The sequence below is a fragment of the Hemiscyllium ocellatum genome (assembly GCF_020745735.1).
Source record: "Hemiscyllium ocellatum isolate sHemOce1 chromosome 27 unlocalized genomic scaffold, sHemOce1.pat.X.cur. SUPER_27_unloc_6, whole genome shotgun sequence".
Lineage (NCBI taxonomy): Eukaryota > Metazoa > Chordata > Chondrichthyes > Orectolobiformes > Hemiscylliidae > Hemiscyllium > Hemiscyllium ocellatum.
In genome coordinates, this window is record NW_026867515.1 from 444,532 (window position 1) to 468,888 (window position 24,357).

A 24,357-nucleotide genomic window follows, 5' to 3' on the forward strand; every position below is an offset into this window, starting at 1 on the left:
ATTAAATCACGTTCTCGAGGTGACTTAAGTTTTTTTTTAAAAAAGTGACATCTCAGCCTGGACAATGCATTAAAGGTGTGAGGTTTGAGTCTGTCAGTCTCCCAATCTTGAATCAGACTGGTTCTCATTCTAAAGTAGGAATTTATAAAATATTACATGGATTGACTGCCTGCAGTTTGTGCACTTTTTGAGCAAAGTAGAATGTATCTGCAAACATAATTCTGCCAATACAAGTTTGCCCAAAAAGTGATGCATGAGTGCGTGCATGTGAGTTTGTGCATGAGAGTGCACGTAAGAGTGTGTGCGCATGCTTGGTAAAGTGAGAGTGTGATGGAGTATCAGCCTGTGAGTGTGTTGGGGGCGTGTATGTGTGGGTGTCTGAGAGAAAGCATGTGTATGAGTGAGCTATAAAAAGCAAGGGCTTGCATTTTGCTAAAACAAGGAAGGGCAGCCCATGAACAGTTAATGGTAGGGCCCTGTGTCGTGCTGTAAAAGAGAGACATGGTGGGGTTCAGGTTCATAGTTCTTTGAAAGTTGCATCGCTGCTTGGCAGGGTGGTCAAGAAGACATGAAGTATACTTGCTTTCATTGTTCACACTATTGTGTATAGGGGTTGGGACATCATGTTGAGGTTGTACAGGATGTTGGTGAGGCCACTTTCAGAGTACTGAGTATGGTTCTGGTGACCCTGTAATAGGAAGAATTCTGTTAGAGAGGGTTTGGTAAAGATTTACCAGGATGTTGTAAGGACTGGAGGGTTTGAGTTATAAGGAGAGGGTGGGACTTCATTCACTGGAGCACAGGGGTGACATGATTGAGATTGATAAAATCATGAGAAGTGGAGGTAAGGTGAATAGCAAAGGGCTCTTCCTTAGCGTAAGGGAGCTCAAGACTCGGGGGTATATTTCTTTAAAGTGAGAGGAGAGAGATTTAAAAGGAAGTTGAGGGGCAACGTTTTGACAGAGGGTGATTTGCACGTGGAATTTGGATGAGTACATGCATAGAAAGGTTTAGAGGGATATGGGCCAAACACAGGCAAGTGGGGACTACTTTAGTTTGGGAATCCTGATCGGCATGGATGAATTGAACCAAACGGCCTGTTTCTGTGGTATATACCTCTATGAACCAGAAGTGATCTTATTGAAACCAGTAGAATTCTGAAAGGGGCTTGACAGGATAGATGCAGATAAAATGCTCCTTTGTCGCGAGGAGTCATAAAATCCCAACAATGTGGAAGCAGGCCATTCAGCCCATCTATTTTACTCTGGCCCTCTGAAGAGCATCTCACCCAAATCTATTCACTTCTTCCGTATTTCCCATGGACAATCCACCCTAAGTTGCACATCCCTGGTCACTATGGGTAATTCAGCACAGCCAATCCACCCTACCCTCTACATCCTAATCTATAAATTACCTCCTCAAAAATGAAATTTAAATGCAGAGTTTTATCTAAGAAAAATATCAGTCTGACTCAAGATTCGTGATCATGATCTCATTCTCCACAACCACCAGACGAAGGAGCGGCGCTCCGAAAGCTAGTGCTTCCAAACAAACCTGTTGGATTATAACCGGGTGTTTTGTGATCTTTAACTTTGTCCATGGTTGCTGGTTCCATCACCCCTTCAAGACCATTCCAAATCGTAATAACTTGCTTATTTTCTTAAAAATTAAACCATCACACGGCCACCACAACCCCCTTTTTAAAAATGGCTGCACTATTTCCCAATATGTTCATGCTTCCTTAATATTACCATGTACTTCTACTTATGAACAAGTCTCTTCAGATTTCAATGGATCTTTTTAAATATAAAAATGCCCCTTTACATGTAGCTCAGCCCTTTAAATGTGTTATGTTCCTCTCAGCGCAATCTTGCTCCTCGATAATGTATATTTATCCCTTTAGATATGAGTATGTCTCTTCGAGGGATATTCCTGCTTAAAAATAGAGCAACGTTTCTTCGAAATGTAGATTCATTTAGATATAACTGTGTAACTTTATATATAAATATATCCCTTTGAATGTGCCCACATCCCTTTGAAATATAATCTTGTCCATTTAAATCTGTTTATTTGCAGAAATACCGTTAAAATGTCCATGTCCCGTTAAAATGCAGATTGCCCCCTTTAGATATGAGGCTGTTCCGTTAGATGTCGGAATATCTGTTTAAATGGAGCGGTGAGCTTTCCCAATGTAGACAGGGCTCCTCGAAACGTGGCAGTGTCCCCCCTGCAGCTGCAGAGCGAGACAGGAGAGTTTGTTTTTGTGAATGAGCAGTTGTAGCGCGAGGTGGCTGTTGCTTGGTGACGGTGAGGTTCCCCCGGCCCCGCCCATCCCCCCGTGCAGACGTCACGCGGGGGTGAAGGCGGTTGGGAGGAGAAGTCGCTCGAGCGGGGAAGCGGCGGCCGTTAGGAAAATGGCGCCGTGCGGCCCGGGGCAGACCCCCGTCACTGGTCACCGCCGCCTTCCTGGTGCAGCTGCTGTGTCACGGCCACACCGGCCGGCTGTACAGCAGGCAGGAGCCGGTGACCATTCTGGAGGCGGATGGGGTTAAGGGCCTGTTTGGGAACTGGTCGGCCGCCTGGGTGGTGGAGTTCTACTGGTCGTGGGGCGGCCCCTGTGTCAACTATGGGGCCACCTGGAAGGTACTGGGCCCGGGAGGTGAAAGGTGAGGCAGGTTGTGGGGGGGACGGAGGGGAAGGAATGTGGGGCCTGTCCTGTCATAGTCACATTTTACACTCACTTTCCATCTGCTTTTACTGGCGCTTGTGCTGTTTACCCCTCACTGTTTTTTTGAATCCTTGTGCTGTTTGCCCTTTGCTGTTACTTGTACAATTGCTGAGGGTAGTGTGTAAATACTAGTGAAGGAGGTTATGCACCAGCATTGTATGTTCTTATTCATTCAAGGGGTAGAACCCGTTGAGAATGGTTAGTAAAGTATGTGGAGCACTAAGCCTTGTTAACATGGAGATAGTTTGGTGTTTGGAAAAATATACTTTTTTATTAGATAGAGTCATAAAGATGTACAGCACATGAACACACCCATTTGGTCCAACCTGTCCATGCCAACCAGATATCCTAAATTAATCTAGTCCCATTTGTCAGCACTTGGTTCATATCCCTCTAAACCCTTCCTATTCATATACCCATCCAGATGCCTTTTAAATGCTGTAATTATACGACCTCCACTACTTCCTCTCGCAGCTCATTCCATACGTGCACCATCCTCTGCATGGAAAAGTTGCCCCTTAGGTACCTTTAATATCTTTCTGCTCTCACCCTAAACCTATGCCCTCTAGTTGTGAACCTCACCCCTACTCTGGGGAAAAGACATTAAAAAAAAGTTGAGCAGCCAGACAAAAGCTATAAAATGTTGAGCCACATGGGGAAAAAGAACTGTGGCTCTACCCTTTATTTCTCCTCTTGGCATTTGAACATTTAACATCTGTCAATAACACCAGCATCGCCACAGAGCACATTGTGTCTGCTCCTCGGTGTGGACAACAGCGCACCTGCTCGCTGGTGTCACCAGTACATTGTCCATGCTCCTCGCTGTCGACAGAAAAGGAGACATCGCTTATCTCTGTTCCTAAAGGTCTTCCCTTTATTCTTAAAGCTGTGTCCTCTAGTCCTAGTCTCTCCTACCAATGGAAACATCTTCCCAATGTCATTGCACTGTGGGGATGAAGCCCTAATCTGTCCAGTAATTTCTGGTGGGTGAGACTAGGCCTCAAGGTTAGAGGGAGTAGCTTTCAAACAGAGATGAGGAGGAACTGCTTTTCCCAGAGGGTCGTGAATCTATGGAATAGTCTAGATTAGAGTGGTGCTGGAAAAGTATAGCAGGTCAGGCAGCATCCGGAGAGCAGGAAAATTGACGTTTCGGGCAAAAGCCCTTCATCAAAATCTCAGGAATCCTTTAGCCAAGGAAGCAATAGAGGCAGCTTCATTAAGTATATTCAAGACACAGTTGGGTGGGATTTGGCCTGGTTGGTGAATTAAGGGGTTCCTTGTGACAGTGCAGGGAGGAGGAGATGAAACGATGGATAGATCAGCCATGATCTTAATGAATAACGGAGCAGGCTCACTTCTAGCAACTGGAGTGAATCCAGGGAGGGAGCAGACTTTGCAACCTCAGGTATGTGTCTTGGTTACCCGGGTGAGGAGAGACAGAAGGACAGGCTGGACTGTTTTCCGTAGCTTGCCAGAGTCTGAGGAGTGACCTTTATACACTTTTATATCATCATGAGGGGCATGGATAGGGTAAATAGATGTGGTATTTTCCTTTGGATGGGGCAGTCCAGAACTAGAGGGTAATAGGCTTAGGATCGAGTGTGGAGCTGCTGCAAGTCAGGCAGCATCCAAGGAGCAGGAAAATTGACATTTCGGGGAAAGGCCCTTCATCAGGGAAGTGTGTGTGTGTGAATTTGTGTATAAGACTATGCGTGGGAGCGTCTGTATTTGCACGAGTGCCTGCTTGATAAAGTGAGATTGTGATGGAGTATGAGCCTACGAGAGGGTGAGAGTTTTGAGGCGGTGGTGTATGTGTATGTCTGAGAGAGAGCGTGTGTGTATGAGAGAGGTATGGATATCAGTGGATCAGCTTTGGCTTGGAGGGCTGAAGAGCCTGTTCCTGGGTTGTAAATTTTTTGTTCTCCATTGAGGTTGTACAGGATGTTGGTGAGGCCATTTATTTTTGGAGTACTGAGTACAGCTCTGGTCGCCCTATAATAGGAAGAATACTATTAGAGCCCGGACCAACGAGGAGCACTGGAACACCGGAAGGAGTCTGGTCCTCCTGCCATTCAGAGCAGCCCTATTGTCTGAATCCGAGACATCGATTTTCCTGCTCCTTGGATGCTGCCTGACCTGCTGCGCTTTTCCAGCGCAGCTTCAATCTTGACCCATGAGCTTCTGAAACTGCTGCTGCTCCTCCCTCTTTGAATGAAGATTGAGATTCATCCAAGCCTGTAATTTCCTTCCTCTGTCCAACAGCACTCTCTTCTCTCACTCCCTTTTCCATTTCTTTTATTTTCATGCTGGGATCCAATTGTTGACTTGCAGCAACTGAAAAGAAAGGGAATGAATCCAGAAAGAGGACAGACTCTGGAAAAGCTGGTCCAGGTCTGTGCCTCAAACACCTGGCAAGTGCAGTACCACAGTGTAAAGTTATAGTCTTTGCTGTGAAAAAAAAAGCAGAAATGAGGTGTATTGTTTAAATGGTGATATATTGGGAAGTGGAGAAAGTGAGGACTGCTAATGCTGGAGATCAGACTCAAAAGGTGTGGCACTGGAAAAGCACAGCAAGTCAGGCAGCATCCAAGGAATAGGAAAATTGATGTATTGGGCACAAGCCCATCATCTGGAATGATGTGGCTTAGGGTGAGAGGGGAAAGATATAAAAGAGACCTAAGGGGCAACCTTTTCACGCAGAGGGTGGTACGTGGATGGAATGAGCTGCCAGAGGAAGTGGTGGAGGCTGGTACCCATTATAATATTTAACAAGCATCTGGATGGGTACATGAAGAGGCAGCATTTCGAGGGATATGGGCCAAATGCTGGCAAATGGGAATAGATTGATTTCGGATATATGGTTTGTATGGATGAGTTGGGCCGAAGGGTCTGTTTCTGTGGTGTCTGACTCTAGTTGTCTTCGGTGAAAGCAGAAGAGTGGTTGTGAAGACAGGACTTTCAGAGCAGCTTTCAAAGATGTTTTGCCCTTACTGGGACCGGAAGAAGTTACAATGAAATATTTCATTTGGGAGACAGCAAGCAACTAAGTGAGTTCATCTGGGATTTTGGTGGAAACTGGGAATTTGTTGCACTGTGGGGATGAAGGATGTCCATTCTGTCTCTCTCGCCACTCCACCCTCTGACCCCTGTCCAGTCCATCACCCCATTCTCTCGCCATTGATTCTCTCTCTCACCCCCTCTGCCCACCCACCCACCCCCCCCCCCCCCCCCTCCCCCAGCACCTTTGCTTCTTGTCCTTTCTCTTCCCACCAATTGCCCCTGTCCATTCTCTCTATCTTCCCACACTCTGCAGTCCCCCCTTTCGGTCTCTGCTCACACTCTGGACCGCGTGCTCTGTCCATCACCCACGTCAGCCCCTGTCCATTCCTCCAACCAGCCACAGTACCCCCAATCCATTCCACCACCCCCCGGCCACCTACACTGCCTCTTGTCAATTTCCTCTGGCCACCAGCAGTGCTCCCTGTCCATTCCACACCGGCCACCCGCAGTGCCCCGTCCACTCCCCAACCCCCCCCCCCCCATATCCCTGTCCAATCCAATCCCCCCCCTGCCCAGTCCCCCTCGCCATCCACAGCACCGGCTATCCAACCCACACTGCCACCCATAGCACCCCCTGTCCATTCCCCCACCCCCCCCCATCCATTCAACCTGCCAGCCACAAGTCTCCCATCCATTTCCCCTGCCACCCAGAGCACCCCCTGTCCATTCCCCCTGACAGCCTCAGTGCCCCTGTCCATTCCCCACTGCACTCCCATCCATTCCCCCATGGACTATAACCTGGTGTTGCGATTTTTAACCATATTCAGAAACATCTGAAAGCACATACTTTTTTTTAAAAAAGAGCTGCTGAAATCTTTGAAACTTTCATTAAAGTCTGCACAGTTAGGCTACAGCTCAGGACAAGCTATAAGGGGTGAATGGCCTATACTTAGTCTCGAGAAATTGGTTCCAACTATGTAGAAATAGAGTTGTAAAGCACGTACACAAAGACTTTCAGTCCAGGCTGACTAGATATCCTAATTTAATCTAGTGACCCATTTGTAAGCATTTGGCCCATATCCTTCTAAACCCTTCCTTTTCATATGCCCATCCAGGTGCCTTTTAAATGCTGTAATTGTACCAGCCTCCACCACTTCCTCTGGCAGCTCATTCCAAACACACACCACCCTCTGTGTGAAAGAGTTGCCCCTTAGCTCCCTCATAAATCTTTTCCCCCTCATCCTAAATCTATACCCTCAAGTTCTGGACTTGCTCCCACTACCCTGGGGAAAAGGCATTAAAAAAGTTGAACAGCCAGACAGAATGCAAAAGAAATAAAATCTTAAGCCACAGGAAAAAATGTGATTCTATCCTTTTTTTTCCGATTTGCATTTGGACGCTTAAAAACGTCAGTAATAACGGCATCTCCACAGAGCATACTGCGCATGCTCCTCGGTGTCAGTAAGGCACAACGCATATTTGCCGGTGTCAGCAAATCACTGCGCATGCTTCTTGCTGTCTGCCGAAAAGGCGCGCGACCTACTTTTGACGAACCAATAGAATGCCAAGGAGGACCAGAAGGAGACTGGTCCTCCTGCCAATCAGAGCCCCCCATGTTGTCTGAATGCGAAAGGTGCTCCATGAGTTTCTGAACCTACTGCTGATTCTCTGCCTCTGAATGAAGATTCACCTTCACGCCTTCAACTTCCTTCCTCTATCCAATTTCTGTGAGTGCGGCGCTCTCTTTTGCCACTGCCGTTTTCCATTTATTTCTAATGCTGGGCTCATGGGCCGTGGGTTTTACTCCCACAATCCAAAGATGTGCAGGTTGGGTGAATTGCCCAATTGGATGTGTAGGTTAGGTGCATTACTCAGGGGTAAATGTAGAGTAATAGGGGAATGGGTTGCTCTTCGGAGAGTTGGTTGGTCCGAAAGGCCTCTTCCCACACTGCAGGGATTCTATAAATTATTGACTTGTAGCAACTGAAAGGAAAGGGAGTGAATCCAGGCAGGTGTCAGACTCTGGAAAAGTTGGTCCAGATCTGTGTCTCAATTGGCAAAATAAACAGGCAGGAGGCTGGAAGAATATAGCAAGCCAGGCAGCATCAGGAAGTGAAGTCGACGTTTCGGGTGTACCCCTTCAGGACGGGGCGTGGGTGTAGGGGGAGCTGCAGAACAAGGGGATGCTGGGGACAGGATAGTGTAGTGGGGATAGGTGAAGACAGGTAGAGGATAAGACCTGGTTGATCAATGGGAGGAAGGAATCTGGTTGGTAAGGAGGGGGAGGAGCTGGGACAGGAGTTGGGGGATGGGAAGGGAGGTTATTTGAAATTGGAGCACTCATGTCAGAAAGGGATGGTGACTGGAAAGTCCGGTCGGCCGCTACAGACCCGGCTGTGATGCTCAGCGAACCATTTCCCAAGTTTACATTCGGTCTCTCCAATGTGGAGAAGACCACAATTGGCAAACACGTGGCAAGTGCAGTACCATCATATGAAGTGATAGCCTTTGCTGTGGGAAAAAAAAGCAGAAAAGTGTGTTGTTTAAGTGGTGATGTATTGGGATGTGAAGAAAGTGAGAACTGGAGATCAGAGTCGGAAAGTCTGGCAAAGAAAAGCACAGCAGGTAAAGCAGCATCCGAGCAGTAGGACAGTCAAAGTTTCAGGTATGAGCCCTTCATCAGGAATGATACGTGGATGTTCAGAGGGGCATCAGCGTCCTTCTGTGCCAGTTGTCAGACAGGTGCAGCAGGCAATGAGCAAGGCAAGTGGTGTGTTAGTAAGAGGAATGGAGTTCAGAAATAGGGATGTCATCCTGCAGTTAGGGGGTCATTGAATAAATTCAAGGCTGAGTTAATCTGATTTTTGAACAAGAAAGAAATGGATGTTTATTGCGGAAGGCAAGAAAATGGTTTTATGCCCAGTTTAGAACAGTTCCAGAGTCAGACAACACAGAAACAGACCCTTCAGTCCAACTAAACCGTGCTGACTGTGTTCACAAACTAAACTAGTCCCACCTGTGTGTATTTGGCCCATATCCCTCTGAACCTTTCCTATTCACGTACTTATCCAAATGTCTTTTAAACCTTGTTACTGTACCTACATCCACCACCGTGTCTGGACATTGATTCCACACACAAACTACTCTCAAAAAGAAAGGCGCTACTCCAGTCTTTTGAAAATCTTTCTCCACTCACCTTCCTCATTTGCTCCCTAATCTTGAAACCCCCATCCTAGGGAAAGGACACCTGCGGTTCACCTCATCTACCCTCCTCATGATTTTATGAACCTCTTTTAAGGTCACCTGTCAACCTCATCTGTTCCAGTGAAAAAGTCCCTGCCTATTCACCTAGCTGTAGGTATATTCATACCCAGTTATGAATTGTTCAATGCTGGTGCTGACTCGAAAGACCGAATGGCCTGGTCTTGCTCCCAACTCTCTCACTCTGTGTCCAGAAGAGCAAGAGGCCCTAAGTCAGAGGAGCAGAAATTAGGCCATTCAGCCCATCAGATCTAATCACCCCATTCAATTTTGGCTGCTAGATTTCTCAACCCCATTCTCCTTTAACCCTTGATCCCCGATACTCAAGAACCTATCTGTCTCAGTTTTAAATATCCCCAGTGACCTGGCCTCCACAGCCTTCTATGGAAATAGATTCCACAGATTGACTGCTCTCTAGCTGATGAAGTTTCTCCTTTCTAAAAGGTTTTCCCTTCACTCTAAGGCTGTGCCCTCTGGTCTGAGTCTGTCCCACCAATGGAAACATCTTTGCAATGTCCGCTCTGTCCAGGCTCTTCAGGATTATATATGTTTCAACTAGATCCTCCCCCGAGTGTGGGCCTATTAATCAGCATGAACCAGACCCTTCAGGATGAGGTACAGCAGGGATTAGAGTCAGCAAAGTGAGAATGGAGGGAGAGTGTGTGGGATGGAGATTTTCAGCTTCTAGGGAATGAGAGAGAAAAGTGAGTTTGCTATAAATTCGAATTGACCGGATGGGCCAAAGAGTGGTAGATGGAATTTAATTTTGAGAAAAGTGAGTTGTTGCATTTTGGTCAAGCAATCCAGGCAGGACTGACACAGTTAAGGGGAGTGTTGCAGAACAAAGAGACATTGGAGTGCAGGTTCATAGTTCTCAGGTAGACAGGATAGTGAATGAGGCATTTGGTAGGATGGCCTTTATTGGTCAGAGCATTAAGTAGATGAGTTGGGAGGTCATGTTGTGGCTGTCCAGGATGTTGTTTAAGCCAATTTTGGAATACTACGTTCAGTTCTGATCTCCCTACTGTGGAGTCAGACTGACATTTTCCTTAGAGAAAAGCTCTACACTTAAATGACATTTTTGAGAAGGTAATTTATAGATTAGGATGTAGAGGTTAGGGTGGATTGGCTGTGCTAATTATTGACTTCCATCAACCTATTCCATCCAGAGAAATTTCCTCTCTGCAAAGTGTGGTTCACGTTGGCAAATTCAATCTTCCTCCGGTCCTCAGGAACACACTATAATGCGCAATGTTCTCAATGCCTGTTTAACGTTCAGTGGGGAAACTACTTTCAGTCCAACAATTAGACAGAATTCCTCCGAAATGTCTTTGGCAAATGCACTGCTCCCATGAGAGCTCGTGGGCCCACAGTTCAAATGCTTTTAACAGCTTTTTTTTCTAATTTCCCTGCCTTCCCAGGATACAGAATTTCTCCCACCAGAAATTGTTTGCCCTGAAAAAAATCCAGCAAGAACATGATTATGGATCTGTCAGTAAAAATGCTTCATATGGGTCACCCAAGGTTAGAAATGGAAGAACATCACTGTTCAAAGCTACTGTTCGTTTGCCCTTTCAAAATTCCTTGAATTTAAAGTGTTCCATTATAGCATTTAATTATGATCCATTAAAAGCAGTATCCAGTCTCATCTGCTGAAAATGTGTTGCTGTTTAAAGCGCAGCAGGTCAGGCAGCATCCAAGGAACAGGAAATTCGACGTTTCGGGCACAAGCCCTTCTTCCTGTTCCTTGGATGCTTCCTGACCTTCTGCGCTTTAACCAGCAACACATTTTCAGCTCTGATCTCCAGCATCTGCAGACCTCACTTTTTACTCCTAGTCTCATCTGAGTGAGAAACTGACTCAAAAAGTGAAATAACTTTTCTGTCTGCTCTTTAGATGTGACATCCTCTCCCTCTCTCTGTTGATGCAACAGGGTTACCAGAGCTGGAAGTATCACTCTCGGAATACAATTGCTGATCGACAATTTACTTCAACTACTTAACATAAGGATTTAAAAGCTGCTAGCCTGATCTCGCACAAAGCACAAAAAACAAACTGTTCACCTGTGCCTGTGCAGAGGAGAAATAGATCACAAAATAAGAACTGTTACCAGTCCCACAACTGTTACCAAAGTCCCAGCCTCTCCTTATAACTCAAACCCTCCAGTCTTGGCAACATCCTGGTAAATCTTTACTGAACCCTCTCGAATAGAATTCTCATACTCTGCGCTCCTGAAACATTTACAATTTCTAACGATACTAGCTGCTCATTCACTGATTCAACTGATAAGCGACATTGGAAGCTTAGTGCAGGAGGCTGAAAGAAATGAGTAGCTTTAAAACACAAACCACTCAGAGCTCAAAGCCTTCAATGAGAGTCTGAGCTCAGCGTTAAGTTCACTTCACCTTTATTGTGACCCAACTTTGTGAAAGCTTCAAATCCCCCTCAGCAAAAAGGCAGAGAAAAAGTAGCTGCTTTTTAAACAGCTCAAGGTCAAGGCACACCCACTCACGCCTATACCCCCACCCAACCTCACTGTCTTTACTATTGGTCAGCACAGAGATGTCCCTTTCTAATTGGATCCTTGGTACAGCCGTAACCCGGAAGAAGTGTTGCCTCACTCAGCAATTTCAACCCATACCCTGTATAGAGCCATCTGCCGCAGCGGGATTCAAACCCGGGAGCCCCTGGAACTGGGTTGATAGTCCAATCGATAATGGCACTCAGCCGTCGCTCCTTCAATCCCCCTGCGATGGTACATGAACTCGCTGGTGCCTCCGGAGGTGGGAGGAGCGGGTGAAGGCCTTCCCACACTCGGGGCAGGGGAATGGCCTCTCGCCAGTGTGGACCCGCTGGTGGGTCAGCCTGTCGGAAGAATTGCTGAAGGCCTTCCCGCACTCGGGACAGCTGAAGGGTCTTTCCCCTGTGTGGACCCGCTAGTGAGTCAGCAGGGTGGAGGAATTGCTGAAAGTCTTCCCGCACTCAGTGCAGCTGAAGGGCCTCTCCCCAGTGTGGACCCGCTGGTGCCTGAGCAGGGCGGAGGAATTGCTGAAGGCTTTCCTGCACTCGGGGCAGTTGAAGGGTCTCTCCCCTGTGTGGACGCGCTGGTGCCTCAGCAGAGAGGAGGAATTGCTGAAGGCCTTCCCACACTCAGGACAGCTGAACGGCCTCTCCCCAGTGTTGGCCCGCTGGTGTCTCAACAGAGAGGAGGAATCGCTGAAGGCTTTCCTGCACTCGGGGCAGCTGAAGGGCCTCGCCCCCGTGTGGACCCGTTGGTGCCTCAGCAGAGAGGAGGAATTGCTGAAGGCCTTCCTGCACTCTGGGCAGCTGAAGGGCCTCTCCCCCGTGTGGACCCACTGGTGGTTTATCAGTCCAGAGACCTGGGTAAAGGCCTTCCCGCACTCAGGGCAGCTGTACGGCCTCTCCCCAGTGTGGATCCGCTGGTGGGTCAGCAGGGTGGAGGAATGTCTGAAGGCCTTCCCACAGACAGGGCAGGTGAACGGCTTCTGCCCGGTGTGACTACGCTGGTGAATCTCCAGGGAAGATGGGAAAGGGAAGCCTTTCCCGCAGTCACCACACTTCCACGGTTTCTCCAAGAGGTGGGATTCCTCGGGTTTCTCCATGGCCGAAGTTTGGAGCCACTCCCTGCTGTGAATTCCTCTTTCCAGGCCGTATAGCTGTTTTAGGCTCCACACTCAGTGCACTGCAATGGTAGGGTCTGTCATACAGTCCCACTGATGCTGAAAACGTACTGAAACAGGAACCAAAAAGCTTTGCTCCTTCTCACAGAATCATAGTTGAAAACCGTTGCGGTCCCGATGGATTGCGTGACCGTCAGACATTGACGTCAAAGTGAGGACTGCAGATACTGAAGAGTCATTATCGAAAAGTGTGGCGCTGGAAAAGCACAGCAGGTGAGTCAACGTTACGGGCTTAAGCCCTTCATCTGTTGATTTTGAAACTTCCGTCCTCGGATTTTCAAATACAGTAGCGCCTCGACTTACGAACTTAATCCAAAAAGTTCGTGAACTGAATCAACTTTTCCCATTGTTTGGGAAGCGTAAGAATGGTTGGACGGCTGTTCACAGCGCACACGCCAAAGACGAACTGAATGAGATCATGCGGGGTCCGAGCGCTTTTGCGTTCAACAAGCGCGTAGCAAAGCAGAATAATGAAACCACGTGGTCGCACATGGGCTTTTTGCGTTTGTACCTTGAATTTTGTACGTACGTTGAAGCAAAGTTTTACGTACAATCCTGTTCGTAAACCGATTTGTACATGAACGTGGTCGTTCATACGTCGAGGCGCTACTGTGCTCTGTAAAAAAAGATATTACAAAGGTCATCACTGTCGGTGCAGGGTAGAAATTCTGAACAAGCAATTCTATTTTCTGTGCAATATTCTTTTCTTTTGTTATTCCACAAAATTGAAAGCACCATCCCACACTCTCTCCCCTCTGTCCTCACTCGGCCCTAACTAATTCTCCTGAAGGTGCTGATTCAAGATCTTACAGGGCAGAAAAGCAAAAACAGCAAGACTGCCATCTCTCTGAACTTTGAATACCTCCATCTGAAAAGCTAATATCTTTCACAACACTGGGATACTGCTGACAGTGAGCAGGTCTGATTTTGGGAAGCAAAAAGAAAGTGTCAATTCAGGGTGAACCTGCCTCGCAGCTTCTTGAGGAAGAACCAGACACAAAATGGTTAATGTCCCCGGGAAGGTGGGAGCAAAATGAGATGTCAAGGCATTAACATTGACGCCTGAGTCATAGAGATATATAGCACGGAAACAGACCCTTCTGTCCAACACAACTGTACTGACCAGATATCCTAAATTGATCTAGTCCCATTTGCTGGCATGTGTCATCCCCACCCCCTGTCCTGAGACCTTGAGCCTCCAAGCTGACCCTCAAAGGTTTGGTTTGTCCCTCCATTCTTTCCCAGTTGTCTTTGTAGATTTTGAAAACTTTCCCAATTCTGAGTATAGGATTTGGGAAGTTATGTTGTAGCTGTACAGGACATTGGTTAGGCCACATTTGGAATATTGTGTGCAATTCTGGTTTCCTTACTATCGGTAAGACGTTATGAAACTTGAAAGGGTTCAGAAAAATTTACAAGGATGTTGCCCGGGATGGAGGATTTGATCTATAGGGAGGCTAGGTCTGTTTTCCCTGGAGCGTTGGAGGCTAAGGCGTAACCTTATAGAGGTTTACAAAATCATGAAGGGCATGGATAAATAGCCATGGTCTTTTCCCTGCGGTGGGGTGGTCAGGGTCCAGAACCAGAGGGCATAGGTTTAGGGTGAGAGGGGAAAGATACAAAAGAGATCTGAGGGGCAATGTTTTCACACAGAGGGTGGTACGTGTTTGGAATGAGCTGCCAGAGGAAGTGGTGGAGGTTAGTACAATTGCAATATTTAAAAGGCATCTGGACTGGTAAATGAATGAGAAGGGTTTCGAGGGATACGGGCCATGTGCTGACTGGTGGGACCAGATTGGGTTGGGATGTCTGGGCGGCATGGATGAGTTGGACCAAAGGGTCTGTTTCCATGCTGTATATCTCTATGACTAGTTGGACTAAATGCTCTTTCTGTGCTGTATGACTCTGGAACTGTTCTGTACTGGTCTTAAAACCATGTTCTTGCCTTCCCCCACAAACATCCACTTCTTTGTTCAAAAATCAGATAACTCAACCTTGAATATATTCAATGACACGCTAACTGCAGGAAGACACCCCAGTTGTGAACTCAATTCCACATCCAAATACATCTCCATTTAAACAATGCACCTCCTTTCTGTTTTTCTTTGCCACAGCCAAGGCTATAACTTCATATTGTAGTACTGCATTTGCCCTGTGTTTGCCGATTGTGGTCCTCTCTATATCGGGGAGAGCGAGCGTAAACTTGGGGAACGGTTCACTGAGCATCACAGCTGGGTCCACAAAGCCGACCAGACCTCCCAGTCACCATCCATAACAATCCCCCTTTCTGACATGACCATCTTTGGCCTCCTCCATTGCCACAACGAACCTAACTGCAAATTGGAGGGACCACACCTCATCTTCCAGGCAGCCTACAGCCCGAAGGACTCAACGTTGAGTTTTTCAATTTCAAAAAAACCTCTCTCCTTGTTCTCTGCCAGCAACCAGATCGTACCCTCTACCTGTCTTAACCTATCCCCGCTTCACTCCCACCCCCTTTATCTGCAGCTTCTCCAGCCAGCCCCAGCCCCGAGGAAGGGTTACACCCAAAACGTCGACTTCTCCACTTCCTGCCTATCTATTTTGCAAATTGAGACACAGACCTGGACCAGCATTTCCAGAGTCTGTCCCCTTCCGGATTCACTCTTTTCTTTCAGTTGCTGCAAGTCAACAACGAACCCCAGAATGAAAAAGAAATGGAATGGGAGCAAGAGAGTGCCGTACTCACATATCTGGGACAGAGGAAGGAATTCGCAGTCTGGGTAAAGCTCTATCTTTATTCAGAGAGAGAGAGAGTATTAGGAGTCACAGTTTGAGAAGCTCATGGTCCGACTTCCGCATTCAGACAATGTGCTGGCTCTGATTGGCAGGAGGACCAGTCTCCTTCCAGTCTTCCAATGTTGCCTATTGGTCAATCAAAAGAAGGTTTCGCGCCTTTTTTGCGTACAGCGATGAGCATGCTCAGTGTTTTGCGGACACTGGCCAGCATGCGCACTGGGTTGCTGACACTGGCAAACATGCGCAGTATGCTCTATGGGGATGTTGGTGTTTCTGACAGATTTTAAGTGTCCAAATGCCAACAGCGGAAAAAAGATAGAGCCACAATTTTTTTTTCCCTGCGGCACGATATTTTATTCCTTTAGCATTTTGTCTGGCTGCTCAACTTTTGTATGTCGTTTCCCCTTGTCGTGGGGGCAAGGCACCGAGACCAGAACTGGAGGGCAGAGGTGTAGGGTGAGAGGGGAAAGATTTCTGAGGGTCCTAAGGGGCAATCCTTTCGCACAGAGGGTGGTATGTATATGGAATGAACTGTCAGATTACATGGTGGGGGCTGGTACAATTACATTTAAAATGCATCTGGATGGGGATATGAATAGGAAAGATTCAGAGACATAAGGGGCGACATACTGGCATCTGGTCGGCATAGACCGAAGAGTTTGTTTCCGTGCTGTACATCTGTGACTAGCACTCGGAGTATGGCTCCTTCATCAGGTGATTGTGGAGAATAAAATCATAAGGCACAGAATGGATGGAAAAACATTACAGTGCACTGAAATGTTATATTGAAAAACCCTGGATTGTTAAGTCCTTCATCTTTTAGTATGGGCTGCTCGTATCATTCATTTGTAAATCACAGAAATTCCTGAAAGACATTTTCTTGAGATAAGTTTCATAAGAAAAGGTGACATCTCAGCACTGAGAATGCACTAAAGGTGTGAAATCAGGGTCTGTCTGTATCACAATCTTGAGTCAGACTGGTTCTATTTCCAAAGTGGAATTTACAAAATATTACATGGATTGAACAGCCTGCAGGTTGTGCATTTTTTGAGAAAAATAGAATGTCTCTACAAAACTAATTCTGCAAGTACAAATTCACCCCCATGTGTGTGTGTGTGTGTGTGTGTGTGTGTGTGTGTGTGAGAATGAAGCAGAGAAAAGTCTATTTCGTGCTGTATATCCCGATGTCTACTTGATAACAGATGCTTTAATTCTGTTGGTGTAAATATTGTTGTAAATCATAGCTGGGTATGAATAGTTAGATGTTAGGGAGAGAGAATGACTCAAGTTGGGCACTGTAAGAATCGTGGGAGAGCCCTAGTACTGGTTTACTTCTTCATGAACAAACATTAAGCACAAGCATTTATTTATTTCTAATTTTGTTCTGTTTTGCTTGTTTGATTTCCGGCTAGGACTACACTCTGTGTCTGGATGGTTGACAGGCTGGGGGATTGTGGCTTGGGTCTTGATTGACTGAATGTTTTATTGTTCCAGAAGGTGTAGGGGTGGGGGGTCAAAGTTTCAGCAGAAGTCCAGCAGACCAGAACAGAACAATATCTTACCCTGTGGGTACAGGGACATCAGAGGACAGAGAAATCAGGACCTGAAATCTGAGCTGACACCAGACTTCCCTGTGATCAGTGCTTTGATGAGCAGCGTCAACCCTCTACCTTCACCTAGCTTCCCATTTGACTATCACCTCGATATTCAGGATCCAATCCTTGTCATCCTGAAGCCATGCCTCTGTAAGGAGTCTCAGATCATAATTATTCTCTTCAATGTGTGCAGTCAATTTTGTTACAATGCACCACACTTTCAGAAACATCGTTTTTAGTTTCAAGTTTTGTGATCTTCAGATCCAGTTTTGATTGCTGGTACATTTACTCACCTTGTCCCTTTCTATCATTCTCTGATGTTCATTTTCCACATCACTACATTGCTCACTGGCCTTGATTTGGATTGGCCATGCTAAATTGCCCATAGTGCGCAGGGATGTGCAGGTTAGGTTGGTTAGCCATGGGAAAGGCAGGGTTATAGTTTCATAGTAAAAGAAGTAGGAATTGGCCATTTGGCCCATCGAACCTACTCCACCATTCATTATGATCATGGCTGATATATCCATCGTCTGAGATCCTGCTCTCTGCATTGTCCCAACTACCCTTAATTCCCACACCATGCAAATACCCATCCAACTGTGTTTTGAATATACTTAATGAAGATGCCTCTACTTCTTCCTTGGGCAGAGAATTCCATAAATTGACTACTCTCTGGGAAAAGCAGTTCCTCCTCATCTCTGTCCTAAATCTACTCCCATCAACTTGAGGCTTGGTCGAATCCACAAGCAGAAATGACTGGGTAGGGTAGGGTAGGGTTCATCCCCACAGTGCAATGAATTCCTACTTTCCACCGAATTCCCATATGTACTCACTCACTCGGTTGCTGTCTCACAAACGAAAGACTTCATTGTAACTTCTTTTGCTCCCAGTAAGGGCACAACATCTTGGGAAGCTGCTCTGAAAGTCCAACCACACTTCTGCATTCACCAAACACAATTCCAGTATTACAGTACAGAAACAGCCCTTCTGCCCCAACTCGTCTGTGCTGGGGGGATATGTTAAGCTAGAATTGCTTGCAAGCAGTTACAAGTAGCTGCATCTTGCTTCTGCAAAAATCGCAAGGCAGAATCGTGAGGGTATATTCCAAGAAATAACTTATTAAAGGAGATGGTCGACTGATCGAAGCAGATGTATTAACATGACCGTAGCAATGGTCACGCATATAGGGAGTTAGTATGAACAAGATAACCAAATAAGACCCTGTGTTGCATCAGCAAAAGTAAAAAGACCCAGCTATCGGTTGGGGGGGTTGCACGCCACAGACAGATGTGGTAAACCGATCAGATTAGCAGAAGTCAGAGGGGAGTCTGGAACAAACTCAATCTTCATTCAGAGAGAGAGCAGCAACTTCCGAAACTCGTGTTCCAGCTTCTGGATTCAGACAATAGGAAGGCTCTGATTGGCAGGAGGACTAGTCACCTTCCGGTCCTCCAGCGCTCCTGATTGGCCCACCAAAAGAAAGTCGCGAGCCGCGCCTTGCGTGCAGTGAGGAGCATGCGCAATTTCATCCTGACGCCGACGAGCACGCGCAGTATGCTCTCTGGCGAGGAGGTTGTTACCGACAGAATTGAAGTGTCCAAATGCCAAGAGAAGTAAAAAAAGTAAAAAAGCATAATTTTTTCCCCTGTGATATTTACCTTTCCTACAAGTCCCATAACTTTATAAATCGAAATAAGGTCACCCATCAACTTGTGGTCGTCGATAGGGCGACCAGAAATGTACTCAGTACTCTACATGTGGTCTCACCAATATGCTGTTCAACCTCAACGTGATGTCCCACCTCCTACAGTGAACGGCGTGATCAATGAAGGAAAGTGTGCTAAACGCCTCCTTCACCACCCTGTCTACCAATGATGCAACTTTCAAAGAACTATGTCCTCGATTTGGAGATGTCGGTGTTGGACTGGGGTGTACGAAGTTAAAATTCACACCACACCAGGTGATACTCCAACAGGCTCATTTGCAAGCATTAGCTTTTGGAGCGCTGCTCCTTCATCAGGTAGTTGTGTCTTATAATCCTGCTCCACAAACACCCCATGAAGGAGCAGCGCTCCGAAAGCTTGTGCCTCCAAATAAACCAGTTGAACGATAACCTGGTGTTGAGAGATTTTTAGCTTTTATGTACCAGAACCCCTCCACACCGCCTCCCCCCATGAATCTGTTCTGGAACACGATGCAGGGCCCTACCATTAACTGTATAAGTCCTGCCCTTCCTTGTTTTAGCAAAATGCAACCCCTTGCCTTGATCTGTCACTCTCTCAGACATACACACCCTAACACTCACTCCATCTCACACACACACTTCATTAGCATATATGCACAAACTCGCATGCGCGCACACACAGTCACACATAAGTCAATGGGGTGAATTTGCATTTGCAGAATTATATTAGCAGATATATTCAATTTTGCTCAAAAAGAACACAAACTGCATGTAATATTTTATAAATTCCTACTTTGGTGAATAGAACCAATCTGATTCAAGATTGGGATACAGACTTGAACCTCACACCTTTTATGCAGTATCTGAGCTGAGATATCACCTATTTTTATAAAACCTTAAACCATCTCGAGAAGGTGAATTAAAAGTAATTCTGGGGTTTACATATTAATGAACTGAAACCTGCAACCCATGGTAAAAGATGAAAGACTAATCTGCAATCTAGATTTGTTCAATACCTCATCAGTTGCATGACACCGTCAGCTTTTTCTATAAATTCAGTGTCTTATGATTCTGCTCCACAGCTAGCTGATGAAGGAGCAGCACTCCAAAAGCCAGTGCTTCCAAATAAACCAGAAGGAAGATAACCTGGTGTTGTGTGATTTTTAACTTTATCCACCCCAGTCCAACACCGGCACCTCCACATCGTTTCCAGTGGACACAGTCCACACCTCCCAGTGCTGCCAGGAAACTGTACAATGACAATGGGATGATGTCATCCTGAAAAATTCACAATTTCTAACAATACTGGCTACTCATTCACTGCTGCAACCGATACACAAAATTGGAAACATAGTACAGGAGGCTGTCAAAAATTAGCACAACAGGTCAGGCAGCAACCGAGGAGCAGGAAAATCAACATTGCCCGAAAAATGTTGATTTTCCTGCTCCTTGGATGCTGCCTGACCTGCTGTGCATTGCCAGCACCTCTCTAATCTTGATTCTGATCAGCAGTTCTCACTTTCACCTGTAAAAAATGAGCAGTTTTAAAACAAAAACCTGTTGCAATTCAAAGCTCTCAATGAGAGTCTGAGCTCGGCGTGAAGTTCAGGTAATCTTTATTGCGACCCAACTTTGTTACAGCTTCAGAATCTCCCAGCAGAAAGGCATCAAAAAAGTAGCAATGTTTTAAAAACAGCTCACAGCCAAAAGTGCACACACTCCCTCCAACCCCTCACTTTCTTCATTATTGGTCACCACCAAGTTATTCCTTTGGAATTGGATCCTGGTACAGCCTTAACCCGGAGAAAGTATTGCCTCACTCAGCATTTTCAACCTGTATCCTTTATCCAAGTTAGTTGGGTGGGCATTGCAGAGTCAATCATACTGCTGTGGGTCTGGAGTCACGTGTAGGCCAGACTGGGTAAAGGATGCAGCTGGGACGACTGAGTGAATCCTCTCCCACAACAACAGTTCCCTTCAGTAAAAAAGAACGGGGACTTCTTCCACCCCCACCCCACCGACAATGGTTTTACCATTAGTTTCTGAACTCCAGATTTCTGACCAAATTCCAATTCCACCATCTGTCACGGTGGGATTCGAACTCGGGAGTCCCCAGAACTGAGTTGATAGTCCAGTTGGTAACGGCACTCGGCCATCATTCCTTCAATCCCCCTGCGATGGCTCATGAACTCGCTGGTGCTTCAGCAGGTACGAGGAGCGGGTGAAGGCCCTCCTGCACTTGGGGCAGCTGAAGGGCCTCTCCCCCGTGTGGACCCGCTGGTGCCTCAGCAGGTTAGAGGAATTGCTGAAGGCCTTCCCACACTCGTGGCAAGGGAACGGCCTCTCCCCTGTGTGGACCCGCCGGTGGGTCAGCAGGTTGGTGGAATGCCTGAAGGCCTTCCCACACTCGGGGCAGCTGAAGGGCCTCTCCCCGGTGTGGACCCGCCAGTGGGTCAGTAAGTGAGAAGAATACCTGAAGGCCTTCCCACACTCTGTGCAAGGGAACAGCCTCTTCCCAGTGTGGACCTGCTGGTGGCTTAACAGGTTAGAAGAATTGGTGAAGGCCTTCCTGCACTCAGGGCAGCTGAAGGGCCTCTCCCCCGTATGGACCTGCTGGTGCCTCAGCAGGGCGGAGGAATTACTAAAGGCCTTTCCACACTCAGGGCAGCTGAAGAGCTTCTCCCCGGTGTGGACCCACTGGTGCCTCAGCAGGTGGGAAGAATTGCTGAAGGCCTTTCCACACTCAGGGCAGCTGAAGAGCTTCTCCCCGGTGTGGACCCACTGGTGGCTCCGCAGGTGGGAAGAATTGCTGAAGGCCTTCCCACACTCGGGGCAGCTGAAGGGCCTCTCCCCCGTGTGGACCCGCTGGTGGGTCAGCAAGTGGGAGGAATTGCTGAAGGCCTTCCCACACTCGGGGCAGCTGAAGGGCCTCTCCCCCGTGTGGACCTGCTGGTGCCTCAGCAGGTGGGAGGAATTGCTGAAGGCCTTCCCACACTCGGGGCAGCTGAAGGGCCTCTCCCCCGTGTGGACACACCGATGGGTCTGGAGGTTGGAGGCCTGGGAAAAGGCCTTTCCACACTCGTGGCAGCTGAAAGGCCTCTCCCCCATGTGGACCCGCTGGTGGGTGTGGAGGTTGGTGAAATTGCTGAAGCCCTTCCCACAGTCAGGGCAGGGGAATGGCCTCTCCCCAGTCTGGCTGTGCCGGTGAGTCTCCAGGGCAGACGGGAAATGGGAGCCTTTCCCGCTGTCGCCACACTTCCACGGTTTCTCCACGGGGCGGGATTCCTCTGGTTTTTCCATGGCCGGAGCTTCAGCCACACACACACGTGTGCAGAGCCTATCCCCAGCGTGAATTCCTCTTTCCAGGCCATATAACTGCTTCAGGCTCCACACTCAGTGCACTGCAATGGTAGGGTCTCTCATCCAGTCCCATGATGCTGAAAACATACTCAAACAGAAACCAAAAAGCTTTGCTCCTTCTCACAGAATCATAGTTGAAAACCGTTGCGGTCCCGATGGACTGAGTGACTGTCGAAGTGAGGACTGCAGACACTGGATAGTCAGATTTGAAAAGTGCAGTGCTGGAAAAGCACAGCAGGTCAGGCAGCATCTGAGGAGCAGGAGACTCAATGTTTTGGGCAAACGGCCTTCATCTGTTGATTTTGAAACTTCCGTCTTCAGATCTTCAAATACTCTGTAAAAAGAGATTACAAAGGTCATCACTGTCAGTGCAGGGTAGAAATTCTGAACAAGGAATTTTACTTTCTGTGGAATATTCTTTTCTTTTGTTATTCCACAAAATTGAAAGCACCATCCCACTCTCTCTCCCCCTCTGTTCTGACTCCACTCTAACTAATTCCCTGAAGGTGCTGATTCAGGATCTTTCAGGGGCAGACAAACAAAAACATCAAGACTAACATCTCTCTGCATTTTGGATAACTCCACAACACTGGGATACTGTTGACAGTGAGCAGGTCTGATTCTGGGAAGCAAACATATGTGTGTCAATTCATGGGGTAACCTGCAATGCAGCTATTTGTGGAACAAAATGGTTAATGATCCCAGGAAAGTGGGAGCAAATTGAGACATCAAGGCATGAACACCAATACACTTCAGTGAAACTCTTCTGCTCCCAGTCAGGGCAAAACATCTTTGAAAGCTGCTCTGAAAGTCCAGTCTTCACAACCACACTTCTGCTTTTACCAAAGACAACTAGTGTCATACAGCACGGAAACAGATCCTTTGGCCCAACTTGTCCGAGCTGAACAGATATCCTAAATTAATCTAGTCACATTTGCCATCACTTGGCCCCTATGTGGGCTGGGTGCTGGCAGCTAGGACTGAGTTGGGTTGGCCCAAAGGGTCTGTTTCTGTGCTGTACATCTCTATGACTCTAGTCGCATTTGCCATCACTTGGCCCTGATCCACTGAAACCTTCGTATTCATACACCCATCCACATGCCTTTTAACTGTTGGAATTGTACCAGACCCCACCACCTCATCTGGCAAATCATTCCATAACTGCATCACCCTCTCCATCAAAAATAGTTGTCCCTGAGATCTCTTTTACATCTCCACAACCCCCCCGCCTCACCTGAAACCTATTACCCTCTCGTTCTGGACTCCCCCATCCGAAGGAAAAGACCTTGAGGATTGACCCTATCCATGCCACTCAGAATTCTATAAAAAGTCGAGAATGTCACCCTTCAGACTCTGGGGAAAACAGCCCCACCCCATTCTTCCGTCCCTCCTCGCCCAGGTAATTAAGTTTGCAGAATCTGCTCCCTCCCTGGATTCACTCCAGCTGCTACAAGTGAACAGATTCCCCCCTCTCCCCTCTCTCCCCTTCCCAGGATGAACAGTTGTCCAGAGGGAGGGAGTTTCACTCTGAAACTGACAGGGCCACTTCCGCGTTGTGACGTCATAGATGAAGCGAGGGGGCGGGGGAGTATGGGAGGCGGGGCAAGAGAAAGGGGCGGGACGAGACGCGGGGCTCGGCCGGCAGCGGGACCCCGCACTGCGCCTGCGCTGCCCTGCACAGTTCGCAGGAATTCCTTCCCTTCAGAGAATCCCAAGTGCAGAAGCAGGCCACTCGGCCCAACGAGTCCACACCCACCCTCCAAAGGGTAACTCACCCTCAACCATTCCCCGAGCCGTATTGCTCAATACTGTTAGAAATGGGGTAAAATGTTGATTTTGCAGATATAGAAAAAGCATACAGAAAAGGGCTACAGCAAGAGAACTATTAACCCTGCAGCTATTTGGGGACTTTTCAGCGTATAATTGTGGTTAATTAAATACTAACTTTGGTGTGTAATTACTATAACAAAACGTTCTTTTTGTAAAAGTATGCTTTCAGCAAAAAGCTGAGATAACCGAAATGCTTGAGCTATACAAACCGATACAAGTTAATGAAATGTCCGAGGATGGAATGTACCAGCAGAATTGATACAAAATGTTAAACCAGATCGACAAAATAAATGTGTGTGTCAGCATTTACAGAAAGGAAGGTTGCCAACCTGGGGAAGGGGGAAGTAATAAGGGTGGGGCACAGCTGGGCAGTGGTCTGGTACAGTAAGAGAGGCTGGGTAATTAGGAGTCTGGAGAGAT

At 47.2% G+C, this 24,357-nt stretch overlaps 1 protein-coding gene and 1 pseudogene across 1 annotated transcript in view; one reads left to right on the forward strand and one right to left on the reverse strand.

The window, feature by feature from the left end:
• The window catches only part of LOC132808471 (zinc finger protein 239-like), a 290,995-nt gene that overhangs the window by 214,514 nt on the left and 52,124 nt on the right, over positions 1-24,357 (forward strand). The window lies entirely within an intron of this gene.
• Positions 1-24,357, reverse strand: part of LOC132808491 (zinc finger protein 208-like) — a 163,923-nt pseudogene that overhangs the window by 135,139 nt on the left and 4,427 nt on the right.